This window comes from Schistocerca piceifrons, chromosome 1 (assembly GCF_021461385.2).
Source record: "Schistocerca piceifrons isolate TAMUIC-IGC-003096 chromosome 1, iqSchPice1.1, whole genome shotgun sequence".
Classification (NCBI taxonomy): domain Eukaryota; kingdom Metazoa; phylum Arthropoda; class Insecta; order Orthoptera; family Acrididae; genus Schistocerca; species Schistocerca piceifrons.
In genome coordinates, this window is record NC_060138.1 from 1,230,922,841 (window position 1) to 1,230,937,160 (window position 14,320).

The 14,320-nt window shown below is 42.1% G+C and overlaps 1 non-coding gene across 1 annotated transcript; it reads left to right on the forward strand.

Annotated features, from left to right (window-relative positions):
* Positions 1 to 2,877: 2,877 nt before the first annotated feature.
* Trnat-ugu lies at positions 2,878 to 2,952 on the forward strand. The gene has a single exon. It is a non-coding gene; the product is annotated as a tRNA-Thr (tRNA).
* Positions 2,953 to 14,320: the final 11,368 nt, after the last annotated feature.

A 14,320-nucleotide genomic window follows, 5' to 3' on the forward strand; every position in this document is an offset into this window, starting at 1 on the left:
GTAGTGGTGACATATTTATATGAAATTAATTACGTGATCGGTAAGGTCTCAGAGTAAGCCTCATATGTTAACGTTGCTATCGACCACATAGTACCACGAGCTGAAATTTGAGTGAAACAATGGGGAAACAACACAGAAGTTTTAAATTACATTTGGAATACACTGTGAAGAATTCAGACGGGGAGATGGAAACGAAATTAAATTCACAGGGTGATAGGGTATGTGATGTGATGATGGATGATCGAGTCAGAGAACTTGGCAGTGTGAGCCCATTTACTATCATGTAGTTGCACACCTCTGCCCTGAATATGTGCACTGATTCGGTTGGGAAAGTGTCGTAAAACCGTTTTATCCTCTCCTGAGCAAAGTAGCTCGCAACTGATGTAACTGGTACTTGATATCCTGGATATTGGTGTGGGGACGAAGTTGAAGGCCGAGATAGTCCCATATACAGGATGAGTCACTAACTATTGCCACCTAGAACAACTCCGCAAGCATAATAGTACCTGAAAAGTTGGTTGGACAAATATTGCATGGGATAACGGGGGCCATAATATGACGTTGGTTTTTTGCTGCTAGGTGGTGTCGCATCAGAGATATGAAGCTCAACTTTGTTTCTTTTAAATGGGTTGCTTTAGTTTGGTACTTATTTTCTGATAGCGGCTATCGAGACGAATCCAATGATGTGTAACAGTAAGGTCTTAGAAAGTCAACGAAAGTCACAAAGGTGGCATGAACGTCCATTTAAAGAAGGTGTTCGAAGTGATGACCATTAGTATCAATGCAGTGCTGCAAACTTCTTACCGTGGATTGAGTGGTATTCCTTATCACATCGTCACTTATCTAAGCTCATGCTCCGACAATTCTCTCTCTAAATATTCGGCGAATACGTCGTATCAATCTAAAGTGCCATTTCACATGTAAACACCAATCTACGGTTTCGCAATACAGCACTAATAGGAACGGTAGTCCTAGTATAGCCGAATGAAGCGAATGAGAAAAATGTATTCCTTCGAAGAACAAGTCGGTATGCTTCTCATTTACGGAGAATGCCAAAGAAATTCAGTAAGAGCTAGAGACACTGAAAGATATCCTCAACGTATTCGCCCTACGTGTCGTACATTTAAATATTTGTATGATAAATTGAGAACAACTGGATCTTGAATGCACTGGAAACATTTCCGGCAAAGGAAAGTTACTAACGTGGAAACGGAAATTGGTACTCTTGCCACTGTGGTTCGAGATCCTTGTGTTGGTTAGCGTCAAATCGGAAAGGAATTTGGAATGAGCCAGAGTAGTGTTGTTCGTGTTCTGCATCGCCATAAATATCATCCTTACCGTATCAGTCTCCACCATCAATTAACTGGTACGGACTGTATGCGTCGAATTGATTTCTGCCGGTGGGCTCAACTCTAGATTCAGGAGGGATGACATATTTATTAATTTGATTTTATTTAGTCACGAGGCTACATTCACGAACCATGGAAATGCTACTTTGCATAACATGCATTATTGGGCAACTGAAAGTCCATGTTGGCTGCGGAAAGTTGCACACCAAAACCGTGGTCGGTGAATGTATGGTGTGGTATTCTGAAGGACAGAGTTATAGGCCCCTATTTCATCGAAGGAAATCTTAACGGTAGGAAGAAACATTAGGTCTGTTATTGGGAGAAATACCTTTAGGAACAAGGAACAGAATGTGGTATCAACACGATGGGTGTCCGGCACATTTTTCGCTGATGGACAGAAATGCATTGCAGAGACAATTCCCAGATCGTTGGATTAGAAGCGGAGGAGATATGTCGTGGCCGGCTCGTTCGCCAGACTTGAAGTCTCAGGACTTTTTCTTCTGGGGATTCGTAAAAGACATTGTTTATAAAGATGTTCCAACTACACTTGAAGATATGCGAGAGAGAATTGTCAGAGCATGTTCTTCAATAAGTGGCGATGTGGTAAGGGATACCACTCAGTCCATGATAAGAAGACTGCAGCACTGTACTGATACGAATGGTCACCGCTTCGAACACCTTCTGTAAGTGGAGGTTCATGCCACCTATGTGACCTTCGTTGACCTTCAAATACCTCATTGTTACTCATCATTGGATTCGTCTCGATAGCCGCTATCAGAAAATAAGTACCAAACCATAGCATCCCATTAAAAAAAAGAAAAAAAGAACAATGTTGAGTTTCATATCTCTGACGCGACCCCACCTAACAACAAAAAACCATCGTCATATTATGGCCCCCCTTGTCCCATGCAACTTTTGTCCCACAAACTTTTCAGCTCCTATCATACTTTCGGAGTTTTTAACTATATATGACGGTAGTATCTGTTCCCGAAAGAACAGTTACCGTCAATGACCATGCAGCTTTGCTAGAAATGAAATGATAATTAAATGGACACCCTAGCTGCAAGCAGGCGTTGATACACTTCATTGGGGACATGTTGAAAATGTGTGCCCCGACCGGGACTCGAACCCAGGATCTCCTGCTTACATGGCAGGTCAGGGCACACATTTTCAACATGTCCCCAATGAAGTGCATCAACGCCTGCTTGCAGCTAGGGTGTCCATTTAATTATCGTTTCATTTCTAGCAAAGCTGCATGGTCATTGACGGTAACTGTTCTTTCGGGAACAGATACTACCGTCATATACGGATAAAACATGGCTTCCCGGTCGTGGACCTTCTTGTGCGAACGCACACGCTATGCCCGAACTCGTACGGGACTTGGTAGATTAATCTGCCACGAGTAATGAGTATGATGGGCAAACATCTATTAGGCGCACTACGAATGTAGTGTTGTGGACATGTTGGGAATGTGGATCTCACGGGGAGCGTGCAACGGATAAGTCCCTGCAAACGCACTATCCTCTGTGCTCGCGGTGGTTCAGATGGATAGAGCGTCTGCCATGTAAGCAGAAGATCCCGGGTTCGAGTCCCGGTCGGGGCACATATTTTCAACATGTCCCCAATGAAGTGTATCAACGCCTGCTTGCAGCTAGGGTGTCCATTTAATTATGATTTCACTTTCGGAGTTATTGTTAGTGGCAATAGCTAGTGACTCACCCTGTATTTTCTATCAGGCGCAGATCTGTGATTCTTGTTGGCCATGGGAGTACCTCAACATCACGCATCCAGTTCGTACAGATACGCTTCGTGTGTATATGAGTATGGCACAGGAGATGTTGCAGGAGATGTAACACACGAGGACGCAGGATGTTCATGATGTACCTTTGTGCCATCCATTTTCCCTGAGCCACCACCACCCTTGATCGGAAGTCGTATCCGATGCCCCTCCCACACTACGACGCCAGGATAACACCGCTGTGTCTATCCAAAATACAGGAAGAATTGGACCTCTGCACAGGTATCAGCTCTACTCGCCACCGTTGGCCATGTGGGGTAGACAAGAACCGTGATTCATCGCTGAACACAAAGCGACGCGTTTCATCAGCAGTATATGCTTCCTAGTCACGGCACACTCAAAACACAGCAGTCTGCTTTGTAGTATTAAAGGCAGTGTACACATGCGGTGGTAATTCTCTAGACCAGCTTCCACCAAAGTTGTGGGATGACACAGAATGTTGCTGGGGTGCCACTATTTGCTCTTGGATGTCAGGCGCAAATTTAAAGGGGTTACAATGGGCTTGTTGTACAATACAGTGATCCCCAAGTGTGATCGTCAGATGCAGTACACCGGAACTTTGATTATGAGTCTACCTGCCCTCACATTGCCTGCCGCAAAAATCAGGATCCAGCCACATGGAGACCCACAATGAGGCCTCTTTCAACCTCGGTCAGGTCTTGATAATGCTGTCTGACACAAGTGTGCAAGTGTATGAAGGCACATGAACATCCGATCGTGTCTTCTGGGTGCTAACAGTGTGTGCAGCAAGGATTCAGTGGACATTAATGGTAGTGGTGTACGTACAGGGTGATTCTGAACAAAGTTTAAAAATCTTCGAAGTGTCTAGATGACGCTGAAACAAGAAATATAAGACACATGGGGTCACACACGACGGGAAATACCCCGAAAGTGGATGACAGATGTTGAACATGTGACGACACCAGATGATGTACCTCTCTGCACTTGCCGCGGATGAGCTTATCAGTCTGTTGCTCATGATCATCCCAACCAAAGTCAAGTATTCCCGCCGGTGTAGCTCTGGGCCTCCGTGCGTGACTTCAGCACGTGGGGCTCACGATTCGAGTCTTCCGTCTGCCACATGATATTTTTGTCGTTGTCAGACAACTGTGTTTACACTAAGATTTATTCTTTTATTTGCCGCTGGTTTACTGTAAAGTACAGTACAACATAAGCCTACCGTATTGCGTCAGAAGTAAATGATTATAATATTCCAGACTACATTCTCACTTGTAAATAACCTACATTCCCTTTACTAAATAATGCGTGTCAACCAAGTAAGGAGGTACGAAACCAAAGAAACACAAAAAAAACAGCTTTTACGTGATTACAGCGAAGACCGTAATTTTATAACTCCTGCATTTAGAGCAGATCACATTCATAAAAGTTATTCACAATTTACACCTTTTTCTCGAATGCGAGTACTGCATCGCTCAATCATACATTCCTGTCCAAGCTGAGCTTCTGCACGTGCGGCGTGGAACGTCATCTCGTGACGTCACGTATTCAGCATTTCTCATCTATTTTTGGGCTATTTCCCGACATTTGCAACCTCATATATAGATTTCATGAATTACTTGATGGCTGTTAAGTCATCTAACAAAAATACTTTAGTGAAAACTTGGAGAATGCTGCAGGTAAATATCCATATTCACAGACAACTGCAGAAATTTTCGTGAGAGGGGACAAGATTCAGAAATAGCCACCTTTAATATTACTTGTGCGGTTAGTATAAAGACGTTTCGTTGCTCAGGAACTACATTTGAGATGAAGTACGTAAAAGTTAATGAAGGGGAGAGTGGGGTAATTGGGAACACTTAAGGGAGAACTGAAATAAAACCTGGTAAATTTACGAGTACTATTCATTACTATAACTTAACTTAAGCGAATCAGTTTTCAGTTCGACCACCAACGTAGATAAATTTTCAATACAACGTCAAATATTAACAAAAACAAAACCTTGGTGTCGTGGATTAGCCCACAGAGCATGGGGTAATTAGGGATGATATATGGGGTGATCACGAACGTAGACGGATCATCACATGTCACAAATAAATCCTTTCAATGTACCTTCGCCACTTGTGCAGTTTTTGTGGGCCCATAAATTACATTTGTAACATTTTACCTCATCTTCAGTGGGCGATATTCATACTTTCCTTCACAAATAAGGCTATAATACTCATTCTCTCTCACTTCTCCTTCACTAACCTTTTTCTTCTTGTGTGGTATGTCCTTTTCTTGAACCTTCATCTTAATGATGTCATCGACAAATTCTCGAAGGGTCTTCACACATTTCTATCCGTAGTGGAACGTGCAGTCTGTTCACTTTCTTTCATGAGCTCCTTTTTCAAAATATCTTTCATAGGAGAATTGGTTATTTTAGCTGAATGTCATTTTCTCACGTTTTCTTTACGTTTCGAATATGCAGGTTTGGGAAAATTAGGCCTAACAGTATGGTCAAGTGGAACTGATCTGTCCAGGACAGCTACAGGGATTAATGGCCACTGCTGCAGATTTAATGTCGAATCCAGGTCTATGTGCGTATCAAGTGTCACTGCTCTTGACACTTGATGTCAATGCTACCGGTGTGTCAGGTGTCATTGCCGTCACGTCTACAAAATGTTCATTGAATTTAGTTGCATCCATTGGCCAAATACCAATTCCCGGAAACTGTTTTCTGCTTTGTCTATACTGTTAATGCGAACTGAGGTTTGTGTTAGGGAGGGCATTCGACTACAGTAGTCCGTGCAGGCTTCTGTACCACAGTGTCACGGGGGTATAGTGGTTAGCATGTCTGACTAGCAAGCAGAAGACCCGTGCAAAAGTTCCGGCCTTTGCAAAAATTTTAATTCATTACTTCAACTTCTGTCCATTACGAAGACAAAGTTGACAATCACAAATCTCTAGGAAAATACATTACTGGCCATTAAAACTGCTACACCAAGAAGAAATGCAGATGATAAACGGGTATTCATTGGACAAATATATTATACCACAACTGACATGTGATTACATTTTCACTCAATTTCGGTGCATAGATCCTGAGAAATCAGTGCCCAGAACAACCACCTCTGGCCGTAATAACGGCCTTGATATGCCTGGGCATTGAGTCAACAAGAGCTTGGATGGCGTGAGCAGGTATCGCTGCCCATCCAGCTTCAACACGATACCACAGTTCATCAAGAGTAGTGACTGGCATATTGTGACGAGCCAGTTGCTCAGCCACCATTGAGCAGTTGTTTTCAATTGGTGAAAGATCTGGAGAACGTGCTGGCCAGGGCAGCAGTCGAACATTTTCTGTATCCAGAAAGGCCCGTACAGGCCCTGCAACATGCGGTCGTACATTATCCTGCTGAAATGTAGGGTTTCGCAGGGATAGAATGAAGGGTAGAGCCACGGGTAGTAACACATCTGAAATGTAACGTCCACTGTTCAAAGTGCCGTCAGTGCTAACAAGAGGTGACCGAGATGTGTAACCAATGGCACCCCATACCATCACGCCGGGTGATACGACAGTATGGCGATGACGAATACACGCTTCCTATGTGCGTTCTCCGCGACGTCGCCAAACACGGATGCGACCATCATGATGCTGTAAACAGAACCTGGATTCATCCGAAAAAATGACGTTGTGCCGTTCGTGCACCCAGGTTCGTCGTCGAGTACACCATCGCAGGCGCTCCTGTCTGTGATGCAGCGTCAAGGGTAGCCGCAGCCATGGTCTCCGAACAGATAGTCCATGCAGGTGCAAAGGTCGTCAAACTGTTCGTGCAGATGGTTGTTGTCTTGCAAACGTCCCCATCTGTTGACTCAGGGATCGAGAGGTGGCTGCACGCTCCGTTGCAGCCATGTGGATAAGATGCCTGTCATCTCGACTGCTAGTGATACGAGGCCGTTGGGATCCAGCACGGCATTCCGTATTACCCTCCTGAACCCACCAATTCCATATTCTGTTAACAGTCATTGGATATCGACCAACGCGAGTAGCAATGTCGCGATACGATAAACCGCAATCGTGATAGGCTTCAATCTGATCTTTATCAAAGTCGGAAACGTGATGGTACGCATTTCTCCTCCGTACACGAGGCATCACAACAACGTTTCACCAGGCAACGCTGTTTGTGTATCAGAAATCGGCTGGAAACTTTCCTCATGTCAGCACGTTGTAGGTGTCGCCACCGGCGCCAACCTTGTGTGAATGCTCTGAAAAGCTAATCATTTGCATATCACAGCATCTTCTTCCTGACGGTTAAATTTATCGTCTGTAGCACGTCATCTTCGTGGTGTAGCAATTTTATTGGCCAGATGTGTATTTACGCGCTAATAGCTGCCACCATCCTTCCCAGACGATGGGTGTTCTCAGAACTGTGGTTCATAAAGCATAAATCATTGGTGACGAGAACAGTGTGCATGCAGGACGAGCTTCCACACTTAGTGGTTTTAAGCCAACGGGTATTCTCTACGGCAGATACGTGAGGTGCTACGAATGAAAACAAATGTTGCCATAAGCGGTGTAGTCGAAGGCAGAAAGATTTTAGCTGATAGTTTTCTTGCCGTATGTTGGATGCCTATCGTCTTAAATAGGACTAATCTTCGGCAAACACAAAATGAAATGGTTTTTCGTTCTCCACCGACGACAGCAATTCCATCAGAAAAGTAAATAGTTTAACCCTCACAGTCAGGTTTCACAGTCACGTACAATTACTTAAAGGATATCATATTCGCCATTGACTGTAGAAATTATTTATTTCACAACTGCAACTTCAACCTTTGGGCCTTTTTCAAGTGGTACTGCGAAAGATTTTGCTTCAGCCCACGTCAGACTTTAAAATCCTCTGACACGTATACACATAATCAATTTTGATGATGACACACTTACGTATAGCAAGATTTTAATGTATGACATGTGCTGAAGCAAAATCTTTTGCAGTACCACTTGAATATGGCCCATAGGCCGACATTGCGATTTTGAAATGAATAGTTACGACACTCAACAGGAGACATGATTCCCTTTCAAAAATAAATAGTTGCATTCAGCTTCTGTTGGAAGTGATGAACCTGTGCCTTCCATAAAAGGCTTCCCTAATTCTTTTGTTCCTACAGTTCTGGTTTAGTTTCTACTAATACAAGTCCTTATTTTATAAGACAGCTGAATTATATCACCAAATCTGTATGTGCTGCGACTTGTTGTAAGCTTCCCGAATTCGCTGGAAACACTCCACTGCATTTTCCTCTTTATCGGTATTTACACGTCACTATGACGATGCGCATCTACGGCGCTTCCGATGCAGCGCGATGGCCCGGTAGCTAGCTCGCTGGGGTGGTTTATGGCCCCCGGCTGTTAGCCATGACAGCGCTTAGCCATTAGGCAACGCTCTGGCTGGCCACGTGTAACGGCAGCTCTCCAGCGCCGAGGCTTCGTAATGGGTCAACTGCCGGCTTGGTTTCGTCATCACGTGGGACGCGTATCACCCTCAACTGTCGTCACGTATATAACAACTAGATTTGTTGCTGCAATATTTTATTTCGTATAAAGCTGTCAGAGATCACGAGACTTAAATCCCATTTTTCATTCCCACAATCGCAGCATATTTTCCATATACTCTTTCTCGCAACCTGCTGTTGTTTCTCTTCTAGCCTGTGTTCTTCCTCAGGATTCAAGCTACCTTTGTACTAAATTTAATCGGAACCTTTGCAAAAACTGACATAATGTCTTATGGGATAACAGCAATCAGTGATTTTATAACGTTAATTAAAATCCGTCTTGATTACAATTTTTTTTTATTCATATGATCGGTTTCGGTTCATTCAGAACCATCTTCAGATCTGATATTTCAGTTACAGGAGTAACCCGTCCAAATCCAGCAACTTTCACATGCTGCGTCACATATATATAGCATATAATTCCGTCTTTTTTTCTACAATGTATTTTCCAAATATTCCTTTCCTCGTCGATGCTGCGAAGGATCCACTCAAATTATGTTATCAGCACACGTAATTTTCAAATTCCAAGAGGAATGTGATGATTTCGATCCCAAAGAAAGCAGGGGCTGAGAGGTGTGAATATTAGTGAACTACCAGTTTAATAAGACATAGCTGCAAAATGCTGACACGAATTATTAACAGAACAACGCAAAACTACCGGAAGTCGACCTCTGGTTCCGGACAAACGTAGCATTACGCGTTGCAATACGGAGCTGGGATTCCTCTCAGAACACCAGTTAAGAGACCTAGAGAAAGCTTTTGACAATGATCACAGGAATACATTCTCTGAAGTTTTGAAGGCAGCAGGGCTAAAATACGGGGAGCCAAGCACACACAGAAAGTAGACGGCAGTTACAAAAGTCAAAGAACATGAAAAGGAAGACATGGTCGCGAATGAAGTGAGATAGTGTTGCAGCCTATCCGCTATGTTATTTAATCTGTTCATTGGGCAAACAATAAAAAAAAAACATATCTTGAAAAAGGAACTTAAATTGAGGAAGTAAAATTGGAAACTTCGACGTTTGCCGATGACAGTGCACTTCTGTCAGAGGTAGGACGGGACTTGGAAATGCAGTTGAACGGGACTGACCGTGTCTTAAAAGGAGGATATGAAATGAGCATCAACATTACAGAATGAGGCACTTAACGTAGTAAACGATTTTTGCTGTTTCCGCTGTAAAATAACTGAGGATGGACGAAGTAGAGAGGATACAAAATGTAGACTGTCAATCGCAGGAAATGGGTTCCTGATAAAACGAAAATTGTTATCAGCCAAGATAAATTTAAATGTTAGGAAGTGTATTCTGAAGGCATTCGTCTGGAGTATAGCCTTATATGGATATGAAACGTAGACGATAAGCTCGTTAAATTAGAGAAGAATAAAAAATTTAGAAATATGTTGCTACAGTAGCTTGCTGAAGTTTAGATGGGAAGATCGCGTAAATAATGAGGAGGTACTGAACAGAATTGTGGAGAAACGAAAATTGGGGCACAGCTTAACTAAAAGGAGGGATCGGTTGATAGGATACGGCCCCAGACATCAAGGAATCGGAAGTTTAGCATCAGAGGGAGGGGTGGGGGGATATTGTAGATGGAGACCGAGTGGAAAATACAGTAAGTAGATGGTGGTAAGTACAGAGCGTTCAACAGCGAAGTTATCAGCCAGAGTACAAGTGTGGTTAATAGTAGTGAGTAGCGTGCAACAAAATGTAAATTAAAAAAAGTAATCTGCAGCCACCATGGAACTCTCTCACTCACACTGCCATACAAAATAGCAAAAGACGCATGCCCCAGGGCAGTGTGTGAGTAACATACAAAGACTATAGCCACACATCATCTAAAATAGTCGAACAAGAAATTGTGCTTAGATGAACAATTGGAAAATAAAAGATGAAGCAACCACCATAGAAACACATTAAAACCTTCTACTTAAGAGGAGTTAGAAGGAAAGAAACTTTTTCACATATTCGAATTTTTATCTCATTATAACATTTGCAATTTTCCGAATAAAATAATACATACATCACCTATAAACTCACATGGGAAGTATTTTATTTAATTTTTTAAAATATAATCTACACCGGTCGAAAATGTTAAAATTTTTACGTGCATTACGTCAAGATCTAATAAAATCGGTAATTTTTTTTTATGTAGACGGCTTTGGATTGCTGTGTTATAAAGGTCATGTCCAGAAGAGGACAGGCACCAGTTTGAGAAAGTTGAAACAAAGTTTGAGAGACAAGAAACTTTCTGATGGTAAAACCATAAGAGGCAGGCTGACAGGGAAAATAATTGATAAACTACAGCAGTATTATGGGATGGCGATTAGAAATAATACTGATGATTTGTTGAAAATGAAGCAGGCAGTAGGGGCTACCTTCTTCCAACTGTCAACTGATGAAAAACCAGGAGACCACCTTTTCCCTCCTGTACTTGATTCCTGGTGCAATTACCGCAATGCCCAGTACTCAGACAGTTCATACAGCCATAAACATTCCATCCCAGCAGTAGTCATGGATATTATAAAACCTGTTTACAGAGACCTGGCAACTCCTGAATTGCTGAAGAAGTGTCTCCATGGTCAGACTCAAAATCCCAATGAATCGTTCAGTAACCTTATATGGACTCGCTTACCAAAAAATGATTTTGTTGGAATGAAGACACTGAAGTGTGGGGTCAGTAATGGTGTTATTGCTTCTAATGATGGCAACATTGGTAGGGTGAAAGTGCTACAGCACACGGGAATTAATCCTGGAGCATACTGCATCAGAGAACTTGAACGGATGGACAAGGTTCGCATTGATAAAGCAGAGTATTCAACACAGTTGGCCACTAAGGAGTCGAGAAAGAAGAAAAAAACTTGGAAAAAGATCAAGAGAATGATATACAGTATGGTGCAGAGTATGTCTGAGTGACTAAAAATAAAAAAAAGAAACATATATTAAGTGAGTTAGTCTTTTGAAGATTTAGAAGCCGATCCTAAAAATTTACATTTTCTGTTGCATTTTTCCCTAAATCTCAGAAACCACTTCTAGTAGAGTATTCAAATTTTCAGGGAATAATAACATACATGTCCTGAGGCTACTGAAATCAAAGAAGAACATAATGATATGTATAATTAAAATTATTTAGGATAACGTACAAGAAAGTACACGAAATTTTTACTGTGTAATTAAAAAATTGTATTTCCGAAAGCAGTGGGTGAAATGCAATTATTGCAGCTCAGTGGTCTCAGAACATACAGTTTAATGTCCTGTAAAAGTTTCATGTCAATGGCTTCAGTGGTTCCCGAAATACAGGGAGGCCAAGTCACTAAATTTAACATTGTGTTGGATAGGGCTTTCCAACTCCAGTTAAGACACTCTTGAGAAGACCAGACGTCAACAGACTCTTAAAACCCGAACCACATTCGATTCATCATCACCTGTAATAGAGGGCAGGTCAAATAGTACCTGGGTTTCAGCCCTCATGGCTTGCTATAAAATGCATTCAGTTAAAATGTGGCGTACGGAAACATGTGCACCACAAGCACTGTAAACCGGTGGGTCTTCCTGCCAAAGTAGGAGTCCGTGCGTTAGAGGACATTGTCCTCTCCGGAGGCGCGTTAAAAATACTTGCTCCCGTCGCAGTGGCTGGAAGGAGGAACACCTTTGTCGTTGGTTTCATGGATCGCAGCTTGCTTTCCAACCCTAACTACTCTTCCTCCACAGACGCACGATTTTGTGCCTCAATAACAAGGTAGCTCATTGGACAGGGACAGGACATTCAGAAACTGGTACTACCAAACAGGCATCGTAGGCTGCTGCATTTGCCGCCTCATTATCCGGAATGCCCACGCGCCCTCGTACCCAACAGAAGCAACATCCTTTCCCTGCATCTGTAAGTGGAAAAGAGTGTCATGAATCAGCAGAAGTTACTTTCCGACTGGATACATGTGATCGATAGCCTGAAGGTCAGTCAGGGAGTCGGTGTAGATGAGGTGTTTGCTGCAGAAGGGCAACGTATCTTCTCCAGTGCCCTTAAAGTCGCATATAATTCTACGTCATACACTGTGAATGTACCAGATAAAGGATTGTTGACCATAGAGTCTGAAAACAACACCGCAGCCGACGGCATTATCCTGCTTAGACTCATCAGTGTAAACGACTGCACGTTGACAATGCTCGGCTAAAACTCCATGGAACACCGATTTAAAAACAGAGGCCGGATAAAAATCTTCTTACACACTCATACAAAATAATCACGGGTATCCATATTAAAGTGGGCGGCGAACGACTCCAACCACGATGAAGCACGGTAACATCACCTACACCAACTACCACTAGTCCTGCCGCACTCGAATGCTAAATGATCAATTCCTTACTACACAAGGATGTCCGTATCTGGGTGTTACGTGAGTATTACTATACATGTAAAACTATGTTTTATTTTAAAACGTAGTTTTTAGAATTTCTTCATGCTCAACTACAGGTGAGTCCCACTTTCTCGCTCTCTGCTGGCTCCGTCTCTTTCTCACTTTTGTCCTTGTAACTGCAGTAGCTCCCACTGTTCCACCGGTGTGTGTGGAACACTCCCAGTGACAGATGGGTTTCTGTTGTGTACGTTTTGTCAACATTTATCTCACTTATGACGAGTTTTTGGACAACACTGTTCAAATTATACTGTGTGTAACTGCTGGTGCCTTGGTTGAAGATGCTTGTTATCTGTCTTTTACAGTCAGCTGTGAAGACTTGAAAGTGACTTAAAAGCCGAAATCCTTCTCGAAGGAATTTTGGAACTGCTGCTGATGGAATTAAACCAAAATAAAAATTGTTACAAAAACTCTGAGTTTTGCACGTCTTCAGTGCAGTAATGTGTTTCATGTAAATAACTGTTGTAAACTAGTTTCTGTTTGATGATGTTTGTGTTTGATGGATACATAGCCTTAAATATGATCCTATCCATCTCTGTGTATTGTACAGTTAGATGTTTTGTTACACGTTCGCTACATCTTAAATGAGAAGTGTTCAATATTTTTTGCTTATTCGAAATGAATGACGACAATTTTAACTTAGGATCCGTAGAAGGGGCACTAGCACAGCTCTTTTTGGTTGTTGTAAATGTGTTTTACGTGTTCTTGCTATTCTTCTCTCTATGGATCTGTGAAACAAAAAATATTTGTAATCTAATTTAATTTATAAACTATTTAAAATATCAAAATGTAAATCACGTATAAAGTTCATAACATACTTTTTATACTTGAAATGGGAGAATTCAGGAGTGTACTTCGACGGTATCCCTCTTGCTAACCACTGGTTGTTCAGCTCTAACAATGTGAAATAACGCCTTATTCTGCGTCCCTGTTTAGGATGAAATAATTTACTAGCACACACTCCACTGCAGAATGAAAATTTCGTTCAAGAATTTGTCAGCTTGTTGCGTATGGGAATCGCTGTGGAGTGAATTTATCTCTACCTTTATATCAATTTTTTTTCTTTCACAAACTGTGCTATACTGACGTAATTTGCTGTTTATAGCCTAACCATGTGAAATAACTCCGTATGCGGCGTCCCTGTTTAGGGTGAAATAATTTACTAGCACACACTCCACTGCAGAGTGCATATGGGAATCGTTGTGGATTGAATTTTTCTCTACGTTTATATCTATATATATATTTTTTTCTTTCAAAAACTGTGCGATACTGACGTAA